We start from the raw sequence: 14,718 nt of genomic DNA on the forward strand, positions 1-14,718 counted from the left end.
AGATTCCTTGGAATATGTTATTATATCGTAAAATTTACATAAAATAAACTTGACATTTAATATATTGTATTATATTTATCTAAGTCTACAGATGGATTTACTTTAAATCGTTTACTTTAAATCCAAATAAAAATAGCAATTCCAATGCTCTCTATAAAATTTACTATAAAATCTCGAAAGTCGAAATCTTTTTGTTGAATCTCGTATTCTCAGTATTAATCGAAATGTATTTCGATACGATCTTGAATCGAATAGAAAAATATTTCTATTTATAAAGTGTTGATTTTCCAAATCCATGCTATGCTTAGTTTTGATCTTTGAAATTCTACAAAAAATGAGATTTTATTTTGTTTCTTTTTTTAGATACAAAAGGTTTTGGCCATAAGCAATTCATTAAATATACCAATTGAATAATACCTTTATAGTTACTTGAATATTTATTTTCTTTTTTAGGACACTAGAAGAACTAGATTTACAGTTAAAGTCTAAAAAGTTAAAGCAATTATCTATATAGAGTATGAGTCGTTTGTTATATTTTGAAAATACTATCTTATTTGTGCTCTCTTAAGGCCTAGATCAATTGCCTAGGCCTAGGCCTTAAGCTAAGATACCGGAATATCTGTAATATACGTCTATAATAGATGTAACCCAGAATCCTGTAGTTCATTTAGAAGATCTTGTTTCCTAAGTATAAGCAAATCAACAACACATACCCATGTGCACTTAACACTTTAGTTCCCGATAATAGAAACGCTTGTGTATTGTAAATAAAAATCCATAGTACTGTTATTTTCTATATAAGACGGTTACACTTTCTATAAAATGGGCCGTAAGGATAGATTGCTAACAATGTATTTCCCACTAAAGCAATCTCCATACGGTCCCGCCTGAAAACTACCGTCATTAATTCCTGGCGAATTCATCACGATGGACCAACTGACCTGACCTTATTCTCGCCTATTTTCACTCACTGATACCCCGCCAGTGTATACCAGTACCAGTATGGTGGCCGTCAGAATACTTACCATTTCAAATTGTACAGAAAAATATTCCATGAGTACATGTTTGTTAAATAACCTCTAAAATATATTGTGACAACACCAAATCTCTGGAAGATAACAGTGGCATATTTTTATGTAAACAAATGCGACCGCTCAAAATAGAAATCCTGTGGAATGAGAGAGTTATGTCTCTAGAAATAAGCACAACAAATATGGCGGATTACTGAGGACAGGATGAATCGGGACGCGAGTACGCCTTCAAGACTTGCGTACTTCGTACCGTTCACTGAATAATACGTATAATTTTATTTAGTTTTAACTTTATATTTATGTAAGACAAACCGGATTGATGGAGAGGAAGGAATTGTTAGTAATGCGGACTACCAGTCATTACTAGCAATATGCCTTATCAGGCGACTTCCTTTTGGTCAACTCTGGAAACCACCGTTCTTAACTGCAGGTGTATTCATCACGATGAGCTAACTTACCTTTTCATTCTCATCTATCATACCTCACTGGTGCCCCGCTAGCGTATACTGTTAGCGCAGGCGGGGTTACCATTTCATTATCATCCATTAAAAAATTCTGATATATTTTTTTTTTGTATATTTTAATCCGGCCAGTATGATACTTAAAATATAATGTGTACTTTAACAGTAAAATCAACGGGATATGTTAAAGTTTTGCCTTTGGCTGTACAATTTTCACCGACAAACATTCTATGGATTACTTTCAGCTTTTCAAAGGTTGACTGTAAGATACCCCTCTATGGGATAAGTCCGCCATTGTATATTAAATCTTTTTCACGTGCCCAATATAAAATATGTACAATATAGATTCACAACAATATCAACATATAGTAAAACTTGGATGTGTTTTGTTGTCCTCGCTAAATAATTTTTTCTCAACGAGACTGAATTTTTGAAAATTACTAGATGAAAACCCTTTATTATTTCTCCTTAAAGGAAGATAATACATTTACATGCATAAAATAAAACTTTTTTAATTTATCCTCCTGGGATTACAGCTACGAGGGATCGAATAAATATCGTGTCTTGAAAGTCTACGACAACGTCGACTGTAAATAGAAAGAGTCTTCTTACAAAATCGTGACGATAAAATCGTGTTGTAACATACGTGTTACTATCCTTGCTAATATTGTAAATATGAAAGTGAGCTTGTTTATTTGTTACCTCTCAGCGGTTTAAAGGCTTTAAACCGGTTTAAACCAGTCACGTATTACATGGGTTGAAGAAAGACATAGACTACATTTTATTCCGGTCAATGAACCTATGCGGGTCACGCGAATGAGTCGCGAATAAAAGCTAGTAAATTATAAAAGCGCCCTATAATATATAAAATATTATATACAGAGAGAAACAGTAAACGTATCGTGATAATTTGCAGGAAAAGGGTCTTGTATTAATATAATTCAGTACAGCAAGAAAAGCGCCACAAGCGAAATTCTTTTTACAAGAAATCGTCAAAGGGAAATATTAAAATATAGAAAAAACGTGAGAACATTATAAACGTATTTATATACAAAATATTTAAATACTATCAAAGAATTTTATAGTATTTTTAGCTTAAGTAACTCGAAATTAAAAAAAAAAAAGAAAAATAAAAAGGTCCAAAAAGAGTAGTAATAGAGATTGACAAAAGGAAAGATAACAGTCATATTATAAGAAAAGGAAGAAGATGAAAAAGGAGATGGTGTAAAATGGAGTTCATTGAAATAAATTCTATGATTATGTTAGAATGTTAGAATGATTTTATAATACTTATTATAAAATCATTCTAACATTTTGCGATAATTGAAACACTTATAGAGTGACATCTAGTCAGAGATATTTCTTAGCTGTTGCCGTTATAGTGAATACGTATTAAAATTTTAGCTCTTCAAATATGTACTATTGTAGAGCTATTACAAAAGTTTTGTATAGAAATTGATAAAATAGAATATATTATTCAATCCAAATAAAGTTCCAAACGCCCAATATTGGAATAGAAATGATAACAAATAGGTACGTGAGCATCTAATATTTTTTTCGCTTAACTGTACAAAAAGTTATTGTTTTTCTTTTTGTTTTTGTTTGTCCTTAGTAATTCTATGTCTAATCTTATTTTTTATTCACGTAAACTTAATAATAAGCATTTTTGAAAAGTCATGTTTTTTTATGAATCGACCGCGCAGTTCGAATTTCAATTTCAGCTGTGAAGAACAGGCAAGAAACACAGCTGTTGTTTTTTTTTTTCAAATATAAGTTAAGTTTACAAGAAAAAATTATGAATGGATAAAATGACTACTACAAACTTCATAAAAATAAAAATAAATAAAATAAAAAGCTGCCAAGCTACAATCAATCATAGTACTCTTGATGTTTGTTTTAACACTCGAACCCCCGACCGGTCATTGTGACCGGTGTTTAAAATTCATTACTTAATATCTCCGAAATTTGTTATTATAGAGAACTAAGTTACAATAAAAAAATGATAATTATCAGTTTATGGTGGTTTATAACTGCGGAAACAAGTTTTTGTTTTATTCAACTTAGAATGACAAACAAGCTAACGTCCCACCTGATGGAAAATGGTAACCGTCCCCCATAGACATGAGCAGTACCATGGACATAACAGAGTATACTGTTTCGCCCATGATACCCCCCATCCGTTGCCATTCCCGAGGACTCAGGTGTTATTCCTCTGTACCCTGTAAATTCACTGCCATATCCCACCCTTCAAACCGAAACACATCTGCTTCAAGTTTCGGAACTATTAAATAATGAATTTAAAACACCGGACACAATGACCGGTCCGCGATTCGAGTGTTAAAGCACATTGATTTAATATTAGGCTTTAGTTGATCTATATAAAGGCTACAATAAATAACCGCAGTAGGTAAAGTCTTTATAACATTTATTTTATAGATTTATCTATGTCGATAATATATTGAACGATTTCAGAATTCGCACCGAATCTTCCCCCTATGATTACAGGGCTTTTGCTGAGGAAAGCGCAAAAACGAGATGTAGCCGAAGGCTATATCGAAGATAATACAATAGCTCTCTTTTATCAAAGATACTAATGAACCAATATCATAGCAGGAAGAGAAAAAAACCGCTCAAGATTAAATATTGCCTTTCCGCGTGATAGGGTTCCGTAGATTCTTTGTTTTTACAAGAAAATATATTTTCTTTTTTTAATTTATTATTGTTTAAGAAATGTATTTTTCATATCGAAAATTTAGTTTGAAAACAGCTACTAGATGGCGTTGTTGACAATGTAAAAATCTCTGTTAAGGTTTTCCTGTATTTTGATGACCTGCTCTTAGAGAGAATTAACAAAAGAATCCTAACATTCCTACTGTATTGTTGTCGTTTCATTGGTCACCATCGGTAGCAGATTTTTGACTCACGATACCTAGTTATCCATTATATTTTTTTTTATATAACACTGACTGGTGACAAATAAGCATACGACCCACCTAATGGTATGCAGTTACCTAATAATATTTCATAACTAGTAGTACATAAAACAGTTACATGTGTTGTTAATAAAGATAGACCAAAGGTTTTATCTTATAAGGTCTTTCTTCAAAAACCTTACTACTGAAGTAAATTCATAAAGTTTTTATTATTTTTTTTTATTACTATTAATATAAGATTGTATTCCACAAAAACAAACTGACTTTAATTGTGACAAAAGCAGTTATTTTAATTACAAAACAAAACTATTAAACCGATTTTGATAAAATTTCTAGATTTTCCTTTCAGATAAAAAAAGATTTTTTCAAATCTTTTTTTTTCTGAAAAATACAATCAAATTGAGAACTTCCTTCGTTTTGAAGTCATTTAATAAAATAAAATCTTTGCGAAGCCACTGCACAATGACATACGTACATACATACGTTACATTGTAAAAATAATAATATATATTTTTATAAATATATAATTTTGAATGAAAGTAAAAATAAAATAGGTATTAGAAATTGTGTCCCACAAAAAAAAACTACTTTATTTGTGATAAAACCAGTCATTTTGATTAGAAAACTAAACCATAAAATCGATTTTGTTAAATTTTTATGATATTAATCTTTAAGTATATATATCCTTTCAGATAAAGAAAGAATTTTTCAAATCGATTTATAAAACTGACGTAGTTACGAGATAATAGTAAATATTTAAAAAATAACACAATACAGAACCTCCTTTTTTAAAAGTTAGTCGATTACTAAATTAACCGACTTCAAAGAAAGTGTAAGAAATAGTTTTCACATATATTTTTGTTGGCTATCAACGCAAACTTGAAAATAAACCTTATATATACCAGATGACTTATGCACCTAATTACTACTTTCGTTGCATATAAAAAAGATATGATTAACGCCAATATTATGAGTTCCACATATCCACGGAACCCTAATGATGCAAGCAAACTTCTCTAGGGAATAGGCAAACATATATTCCGTAGCAAAAAAATTGCTGACATAAGTAGACATACTATTCGACTTACTAAACGTAAGTTTTGGCGTATTTGTCTCTTTTCTGTACTGTTAATATTATAAAGAAGAAATACTTTTTTGTATGTTTATTTGTAATGAATGAACTCAAAAATTAATTATCCGATTTTAAAAATTTTCACATTCATCAATGTAAATAAAAAAGTTTTTTTTATACTACTTAGAATGGCAAACAAGCTGACGGCCCACCTGATGTAAAGTGGTAACCGTCGCCTATACACATGAACAGTACCATGAACATAACAGAATATACTGTTTCGCCCATGATACTCCCCATGCGTTGCCATTCCTGAGGACTCAGGTGTTATTCCTCTATACCCAGTAAATTCACGCCATATCCCACCATTCAAACCGAAACACAGCCATGCAAACACAACTGTTTCACGGTTGAAACACAAATGGGATAGAGGTACCCAAGCAATCGACTTTTGTACAAAGTCTCCCTCTGGTATGAAAAAAAAAACATTTTTACCAATAGAAATTTTACTAGTCAGGGAGTAACTTGAGTTATATATTATTTTTAAAACATTAGAGACCCTCTGTCTTTCTATGGGTGTCGTAAGTGGCGACTATAGGAACTAAATGGTCGAGAAATGGGCAACAGCATCCCTCTTAAAACACCAAAGCCTAACTACAATTGCTAACTCGCCTGCTAAGCGTGGCAACTACTTCATAGCCTCAAAAAAAATGGGGAAGCTTATGTTCAGCAGTGGACAATTAACAGATGATATAATAATGATGATGATGATGATGATAAGAGATTCCTACAAAAATTACAATAATATAACCCAAAGTATCAAACATTTTCCTACTAAAGCTAATCATACCAGCCTTTAACTGTCCACTGCTGAACATAAGCTTCCCCCTTTGGGAGGTTTTGCCAATAGTTGCCACGTTTGGCAGGCAGATTAGCAACCGCTTTGCTGTTGTTTTAAGAGGGACGCTGCTGCCCATCAGTCGTCCTCCCATAGTCGACTCTTATGAACCCACATGAAAGGAAGGGGTGGCCTATCCTATGCTGGCCCCATACAGCCATTAAGATGAATATGAAATACTAGATAGATAGATAGATAATTTATTTGCATCACTTACAGCACACAAACAGCAAAAGACACAAATGCGATGTGAAAAAAGAAAAAAAATAGAAACATATACAAAAAATTAAAAAAACAAAAACAAAAAATCAGAATGCATAAAATTAGTAACAATTTTTTTTCTTCATACGTGTGCCACAGTAATACCAAAATGGCCACAACTCAGCTTTTTGATTTGCCCTAAAAAGAGTAAAATACTGATATTCTGTCATGGCCAAAAGTACTAGTTTCTCTTTCCATCTATCTACGCAAGCAAAGCCGCGGCGGGTCGCTAGTTTTATATAAACAGTACAAATACCAAAATCGTCGACCCAATTCCAACTCGAACCTTCTTAAGATTAATTTCTTAACTTGACACCGTCGAGTGGCAATTGTGGACACGATTAAGTCCCCCCTGATTGTCGGCGAGAGGTTTCCCCTCGAAACAACTGTTAGTTAATGACTCACCGAGTACTTACCACTCGCAAGTGTTCAAGATTGATTATCCCATGTTAAGGCTGTTCCAGAGCGAGCAGATGTAATAAATAAATGAAAATACAATAACTAATCGATAAATGAAATGAAGTAGTTTATTTCTTTAGAATATCAGTAAGTACATTTATTATATTAAGTAAGTTATTACAAAGAGATTTATTATATATGTTACATAATTTATTTTTTTATAAAAAACAGAATAGAGGAATATTTTTATTATTTATATATACTTATATACTTAGATTATATAGATAGTATTTCCATACAAATGCTTCGAGAAAAATGGGTCATCTTTCTCATACAGGGGGAAGGGATTGTTAGCAATGAAATTTGACAGCCCCATTGCAATATGCCCTATCAGGTCAACCGCCGCGTGGTTCCCCCTGGAAACCATCGTGAACAATTCTCGTTGAATTCGTCACGATGGGCTAACTGACCTGTCTCATCCTCGTCTATCATCCTTCACTGGTGCCCCGCCGGTGTATACCGATAGCGCGGGTGGGGTTACTATTTCATTATCACCTATAAAGAACTTTCTCATACAATTTTGCGTGATAAATAGTTATGTGAGATTCCTTTATAACTTCTATATTTGCTGTCTTATAATTTGTGCATCTTTTTAATGCATAAACACTCATTTTATTTATGAAATAATACGTCGAGATACATTGTATGCGTAAGTATTTATAATACTGATAAAAAACGAGTAAAAAATTTACATATTTTCGAGGCTTGATCCTCCATCTACACCTATATAATATAAGCCTATATATAATTATTATATCAATACAGAAAAAGCAAAATGTATTAAGTGCCACTTTGACCGATATTGAATTAAAATCCCGCTGCAAACTTCTGTAAAGAAGTTATTTTTAAATGACACTTAAATGAAAAATGGACGAAAATATAATGCAACCCGTGATTACAGAAGTTGCCTGCAGAAGTTACAGAAGTCAGTGGCGAGATCTAAAACTATAGATATGCAAATGTTATGGAGGCGCTAATTCAATATTATCAACGTTTAATTTTCGGCACTTTTGCACCACCGACCTTTTGTTTTTATACTGTACGATTAACATCATACAATTTCAAATTTACCAGAGGAAGACTTTGTACAAAAGTCGATTGCTTGGGTACCTCTGCCCCATTCGTGTTTCAACCGTGAAGCAGTTGTGTTTGCATAGCTGTGTTTCGGTTTGAAGGGTGGGATATGGCGTGAATTTACTGCGTACAGAGGAATAACACCTGAGTCCTCAGGAATGGCAACGCATGGGGGTATCATGGGCGAAACAGTATACTCTGTTATGTCCACGGTACTGCTCATGTCTATAGGCGACGGTTACCACTTTCCATCAGGTGGGCCGTCAGCTTGTTTTCCATTCTAAGTTGTATATTAAAAAAAAATCTTGAAATAATTTCAAAATCTTCCACTCTACTTCCTAGATAGACGAACATGTTCAGTCTGGACGCGTATTTATTACAATTGATGCTTACTATGAAGGAAAACAATTAATTTGCATGTTTGTTGTATAGAGAAAACTTAAGGGTCTCGGTTGAACAATGTCACTCAAATTTAACCCTAATGTTACCCTACTAATATTATATATGAAAGTTTCTAAATCTATCTATATATATATATATATATATATATCTATTCAGCTATAATAACTATAATTATATTTGTTTATGTATTAATAGTTGTAGCACTTCAGCTGCCCGCTAACGAAATTCTTTCTTACTGTACTGGGTTGACTGGAAGAGATCTCTGTTAGAGATAAGTCCACCCTTGCTCACAGCATTTATAAATACATTATTTTATATGTAACTTACAAGTGCAATAAAGAATATATATAATTTTTGTTGTACTCTTGTAATGGTCCCGTGCTGACCTCATCCACTGCTTCCCCGCTATCCGCACTATGTCTGACCAATGTATTTTTTAATGAGTGATAATGGAACGGTAACCTTGCCTGCGTTGGGGGAAAGGGATTGTTAATAATAAGATCTAACAGCCCCATTGCTAGCAATATATCCCATCAGGTCGACCTCCACGCGATTCCCTTGGAAATTATAAAAAAAAGTCGTCTGCGTTGTCGGTATACGCTGGCGGGGTACAAGTAAGTTTATGATAGGTGAGAATCAAAGCAGGTTAGTTGAGCCATCTTAAAGAATTCAACAGGAATTAACCACAATAGAACAACCACAGAAGTAACCGCGTGGAGGTTTAACCTTATAGAGTAAATTGCTAGTAATGGGGTAGTTTTTTTTTTTTTTTATACAACATAGAATGGCAAACAAGCTGACGGCCCACCTGATGGAAAGTGGTAACCGTCGCCTATAGACATGAGCAGTACCATGGGCATAACAGAGTATACTGTTTTGCCCATGATACCCCCCAAGCGTTGCCATTTCTGAGGACTCAGGTGTTATTCCTCTGTACACAGTAAATTCACGCCATATCCCACCCTTCAAACCGAAACACAGCCATGCAAACACTATTGCTTCACGTTTGAAACACGAATGGGACAGAGGTACCCAAGCAATCGACTTTTGTACAAAGTCTCCCTCTGGTAAAAGAGACAGTTAGACTCCATTAGTAACAATCCCTTTCTCCTTGACCATCGGGTTGTTTTTTGAAGTTGAGTTACAAAATATTTTGCTCCCCTCACTATTTGATACTGGCAACGAATTCCCTGACTTTACTGAAAATAGTGGTGATAATTGAAGAAGCAAAGTGAACATTGTAATATTGGTGGTTGGTGATCTACCTTCTATTTTTAAATCTTCTTATGGACACTATTCCATCACGTCATTGATCCTATCATCCATCTTGCCTCCTGGTCAAGTGTTCTGCCTATGTCCACATTAACCTCGTTGATCTTCGACCCTTCACCTTATGTGAATATTTCTTTTATACAACTTAGAATGGCAAACAAACTGACGGCCCACCTAATGGAAAGTGGTAACCGTCGCCTATAGACATGAGCAGTACCATGGACATAACAGAGTATACTGTTTCGCCCATGATACCCCCCATCCGTTGCCATTCCTGAGGACTCAGGTGTTATTCCTCTGTACCCTGTAAATTCACGCCATATCCCACCCTTCAAACCGAAACACAGCCATGCAAATACAACTGCTTTACGGTAAAAACACGAATGGGACAGAGGTACTCAAGCAATCCACTTTTGTACATAGTCTCCCTCTGGTAGGTATATGAGTAGGTTTATTATTTTTTGTATTAAGTGCTTATGATATAAACAGATTTATATGAAAAATAAATTGACAGCTTGATTACCTTTAAATGACTTTCGAAAATAAATTCTCAATTGACTCTTTTTTGTATGTATATAATAATATTTATTACATGCCATCTTAGCCGATTTTAAAGCAACATTAATTATTTTAAAAATCGATAGAGTTTACTTAAATTTTGTTTCTGTATTAATTTTACGGCGTACGAAGTCATCTTTTATACTAATTCATAATTGAAAATAGTGAATTATCTACTTAAAAAAAATTACTCAACCTACTTAAAAAAATCCCTATTATGTTAAATAAAAAACAGTGTCTTCTTATTTTTCTATTTTCTGTTCAACTAATATTTTACAACATTCTTTTGAGATAATTAAAAATTATATTAAAGTATGTATTAGTAGGATGATAGATGCGTAATATCGCGCTATAATTCCAATGCGGTGACGGCCACCGACCCAGTTAACTAAATCTCTGGAGTCCAGTAAACTCTAAGTTTTCTTGTTAAGAGCCAACAACTCTCCAAGTGCGGACTTTTAACAGGACCTCTCATCCTCTCATGATTATGTCAGCCTAGTACATTTGCCGAAGTATAAATAAATGGATTTAGTTTAAAATGTATCTTCAATTCACTAGTGACAAGTAAGTATACACATTTTATATGTAATTCGTGGCATCATAGAAAGCTTACCATCAGATAGGCCGAATGCTAATTTGACACCTCAATGGTATAAAAAGAATCCTGATGTTTATTTATTTATTTCTATAGTATATTAACAGATTATAAATAAAACTTTTACAAAAAAAATACAACGATAGCATTATAAGTTTGCAATTTAATAATACATTAATTATACGACAGGGAGACTTTGTACAAATGCGATTGCTTGGGTCCTCTGTCCCATTCGTGTTTCAACCGTTAAGAAGTTATGTTTGCATGGCGGTGTTTCGGTTTGAAGGGTGGGATATGGCGTGAATTTACTGGGTACAGAGGAATAACACCTGAGTCCTCAGGAATGGCAACGCATGGGGGGTATCATCGGCGAAACAGTATCCTCTGTTATGTCCATGGTACTGCTCATGTCTATAGGCGACGGTTACCACTTTCCATCAGGTGGGCCGTCTGCTTGTTTGCCATTATAAGTTGTATAAAAAAAACAGTTTTTTTTATGGATGACAATGAAGTAGTAACCTCCTCTGCACTAACAGTTTACGGAGCACTAGTGAAGGATTATAGGTAAGAATGGAAAGGCAGGTCAGTTAGCCCATCGTGATGAAAATATCTGGAATTCATCACGATGGTTTCCAGGGGAGACCACATGAAGGTCGACCTGACAGGGCATATTGTTAGCAATGGAACTGGCAATCGGCATTACTAACAATTCCTTCCCGAATTCAATTCTGATTGTAAATAGGATTACCGTAGCTATGGATGTAACATAACCTCACCATAGTCAGGACAAAACTGAAATGAACAGCATCTTTGTCTGGTAGCAGATTTTCCGACCACCCTCACATTATATATATATATATATATATATATATATATATATATATATATATATTATATTGTTATAATAAATACTCATTAATCATCACATCTATTAACTGTCCACCGCTGAAGATAGGCCTTCCCCTATTGGTAGAATTTGCCAGTAGTTGCTGCGATTGGCAGACAGGTTAGCAACCGCAAATAGGCTTTGGTGATATTTAAAGAGCGACGCTGCTGCCTATCCCTCTACCATTAAGTTCCCTTAGTCGCCTCTTACGACACCCATGGAAAAGGAAGGAGTGGTTCATTTTATGCCAGAATCAGACGGCAATTAAGGTAAGTTCACTCCATTTTAATTTCTAACAAATTTAATTAAAATTATCTAATAGTCCCTTGTTGGTAGTAAAGTAACTATTTTTTTTCTTTTTCCTTTTTTACTGGTATTGGTAATAATAATAATATTTAACAAAAATATACAGATGCGTTATACTCGTATAATATACATATACATTACATGTTGATTCACAGTAAGTGTCTCTGATCCTTCATGCTAGGAAAATCCTGTGTTATGAAGGTCAGGCTACCGTACTTTACATAATTAAATTTCGTTATAGACATATAAATATAAATTTGTTGTCACTTATGGGCCGAAGCACCTAAATACCAGCTTGAACCTTTCGACTCATTGCAACGACGAGCTATGAGAATTGTCGATGCTCACAGGCGGTATCGAACCCTTAAATCTTAGGAGAGACTTTGCCTCACTTTGCGTGTTCTACCGCCTGTACAATGAATTGTGCTCAGAGGAATTGTTCAATATGATGGCTACAGCCACCTTCTACCATCGTACGACTCGCCATCGACAGGGAGTTCATCCTCATGTCCTACAGCCTCAATGGTCGCGTACTGCGCGGTTTCAGAGATGTTTCCTCCCACGAACACTCAGGTTGTGGAATGAGCTCCCTGCCAAGGTTTTCCCAAGAGACTACAGCATGGGGTTCTTCAAAAGGGGGGATAAAGAGGTTTTTTCAGGGTCGGCAACGCACGCGTAATACCTCTGGAATTGCAGGTGTTCATAGACTACGGTAACCACTTACCATCAGGTGGGCCGTATGCTTGTTTGCCACCTCAGTGGTATAAAAAAAATTTAAGGATTTTTTAATAAACAAAAAATCATTCCTATTCATTAACCTTAGAATTGTAAATGGTAAAACGTAAAATTAATTTGTTCTCGAATAACTGGCAATTTAATGTAAGAATAAAATTTATTCTTGTTTGTTCGAATCCACCCTTAGTTACCTCTTGTAACATCTACGAGAAAGGAAGAAATAAGTACTATGCCACAGATAAATACGTGGAAATAAACTTAAAATGCAGGCGAATAAAGCAATGGGAGTTATTACGGCTGTGTGGCCCTCCTCGACGCGACGTCACAATCCAAGATTATGGCGATTTCCACTCTGCGTTCAACTCGAAAATCTGCGCAAAAACTCCGACGGTCTTATTCAGGGCTGTCACAATAAAAAAAGTTTTATAGACTTAGATAGAGCAAAGCTAACCGAGAGAGGTAGGTCAAGTGAAATAATGTTATAGTTTTACATACATTTTCTTAAGTATGTAAAAGATCCTTCTCACTTGAGGATATATGTAGTGTATTATGTAGCAAACAGTTTTGTATGCAGAGCTACTATCCATTTTTCAAGCACGATTACAACTGTCCTCTTATATTAGTCCTTTCTGTATATCCATACAAATATTAGAAACACAAAAGTGAGTTTGCTTGCTTTTTATTACGTGATTACTGTAACATTACTGTAAATTTGGCACCACAATTTTTAATTATTGATTGATTAGAATAAAAATTGTATGTAGTAATTTTTTTTAACTCACGTTTGTGTCAACCAATGTGAGAGGTATGAGTCAAGAATTTCTTGGTATCCACTGATGCATAGAAAAAAATAATATTATTTAATAATTAGCTAGTTTTTACCCGTATTGCCGTCCGCATGATTTTTTTAATTTTGCTTGAATTGGTAACCCCCTCCTGCGCTAATGGTATACGCTGGCGAAGCACCAGTAAGGGATGGTAAGTGGAATGAAAAGGCAGGACAGTTACTCCACCGTAATGAATACATCTGGAATTCAACCCGATGGGTACTAGGGGAACTATGGGGAGGTCGAGCTAATAGGGTACTTGTATATTGTTAGGAATGGGTTTGGCAGTCCGCTTTACTAACAATCCCTTCCCCCCCCTCCCTATCTATCTATCTATCCATTTAAGAGCTGCGCTCTTGTCGGTGGAGCTCTTGCCACTCACTACGATTTTCAGCGAGTCTCTTCACCTCTTGATACGACACGACACCAACTCCTTCCTTGATCTGCCTGATGTAACTATGTCTCGGTCTCCCTCTCCCCCTTCTTCCTTCTATCTTACCTTCTGTTATAATGTTCATAAGTTCGTTGTGTCGTATCAAGTGTCCTAACATTTTTCCCCTTCTGTCCTCAATAGTTCTAATAATTTGTCGTTTTTCCTTAACCCTAAGCAGGACCTCCTCATTGCTAATTCCCCTCCCTAGTCTGCGTAATTAAGATATATAAATTGAGTGGGGTATACACTAGCCTTCTCCAGCTCACGTACTATATGAATACCAAATTTCATAGCTATCGGTTAATCTGTTAAGACGCTAAGAGGAAACAAACAAACATACATGCACCTTTACAATATTATTAAGATAAGATTTTCCTTGTACTGGTATTATATGCATTGTTCCTCTTTAGTAGTAAGTAATACGGTATATTCCCTTTAAATTGCATTCACATCGCGTCACTTACAACCAGCTATATCAGCCAACTGTACCGCGATATTACGTTTAAAAATACGTC

The sequence above is a fragment of the Galleria mellonella genome, unplaced genomic scaffold, assembly GCF_026898425.1.
Source record: "Galleria mellonella isolate WM207_F2 unplaced genomic scaffold, CSIRO_AGI_GalMel_v1 utg32, whole genome shotgun sequence".
NCBI classification, from domain to species: Eukaryota; Metazoa; Arthropoda; class Insecta; order Lepidoptera; family Pyralidae; genus Galleria; species Galleria mellonella.